Below are 1,546 nucleotides of genomic sequence, written 5' to 3'. Positions count from 1 at the left end.
TAGAGTTTGACCACGGGATCTAGCCCTTTGACTTTGCACGGACGGGCTTTGAGCAGTGGACCTATCCACCCGGTTGTGGTAGGTCAGGCCATAGGAACACATTGGAGCAACATCCAGGCCAGACCCACAGCAAGATCCCCTCCGTGTAGACCCGACGCGTCTGTTTCCCCCCTCCAGGCGTCGGCGGCGGCGCCGTCCGTGAGGGGGGGCACACCCCGGAGACGCGTGCCGGGCATTTTCACCCGCCACAACACTTCCAGACTTGTGAGAGGTCGCCTACGCAAGATTTGGCGGCATGCTAGCCCCCGGAGGCCGCCGGCCACAGTCGTAGACACGCGAAGAGCAATCCGCGTAGAGGGAATTGTTCAGATACTACTCCATCACGAACAATTATGAAAAATTACCATCAGTCCTACAGCACATGTGCCCACGTCATGTAAAAGCTCATGATTTTATCGCGCTCCAAGTATTTAATAATATTCACGCTGCATCGTTACCGCAGAACGTTTACTACCGTGTCATCGCCGTCCGTGAGGGGGGCACACCCCGGAGACGCATGCCGCCTCTTCGGACATGCCAGCACACCACCCCGCATGTATGAGGGCCCGGTGCGATGCTCGGGTGGCATTGCTATCCCCCCAGGGCCCCTGTCCCGCCGAACCCTGTAGCGTTTGACCACGGGATCTAGCCCTTTGACTTTGCACGGACGGGCTTTGAGCAGTGGACCTATACACCCGGTTGTGGTAGGTCAGCCCATAGGAACACTTTGGAGCAACATCCGGGCCAGACCCACAGCAAGATCCCCTCCGTATAGACCCGACGCGTCCGTTTCCCCCCTCCAGGTGCCGGCGGCGGCGCCATCCGTGAGGGGGGGCACACCCCGGAGACGCGTGTCGGGCGTTTGCACCCGCCACAACACTTCCAGACTTGTGAGAGGCCGCCTACGCAAGATTTGGCGGCATGCTAGCCCCCGAAGGCCGCCGGCCACAGTCGTAGACACGCGAAGAGCAATCCGCGTAGAGGGAATTTTTCAGATACTACTCCATCACGAACAATTATGAAAAATTACCATCAGTCCTACAGCATATGTGCCCACGTCGTGTAAAAAACTCATGATTTTATAGCGCTCTGAGTATTTAATAATATTCACGCCGCATCGTTACCGCAGAACGTCTACTACCGTGTCATCGCCGTTCGTGAGGGGGGGCACACCCCGGAGACGCGTGCCGCCTCTGCGGACATGCCAACACACCACCCCGCATGTATGAGGGCCCGGTGCGACACTCGGGTGGCATTGCTATCCCCCCAGGGCCCCCGTCGCGCCTAACCCTATAGCGTTTGACCACGGGATCTAGCCCTTTGACTTTGCACGGACGGGCTTTGAGCCGTGGACCTATCCACCCGGTTATGTTAGGTCAGCCCGGAGGAACACTTTGGAGCAACATCCGGGCCAGACCCACAGCAAGATACCCTCCGTGTAGACCTGACGCGTGCGTTTCCCCCCTCCAGGTGCCGGCGACGGCACCGTCCGTGAGGGGGGCACACC

The sequence above is a fragment of the Triticum aestivum genome, chromosome 1D, assembly GCF_018294505.1.
Source record: "Triticum aestivum cultivar Chinese Spring chromosome 1D, IWGSC CS RefSeq v2.1, whole genome shotgun sequence".
Classification (NCBI taxonomy): Eukaryota; Viridiplantae; Streptophyta; class Magnoliopsida; order Poales; family Poaceae; genus Triticum; species Triticum aestivum.
This window is presented reverse-complemented; position numbering follows the sequence as displayed.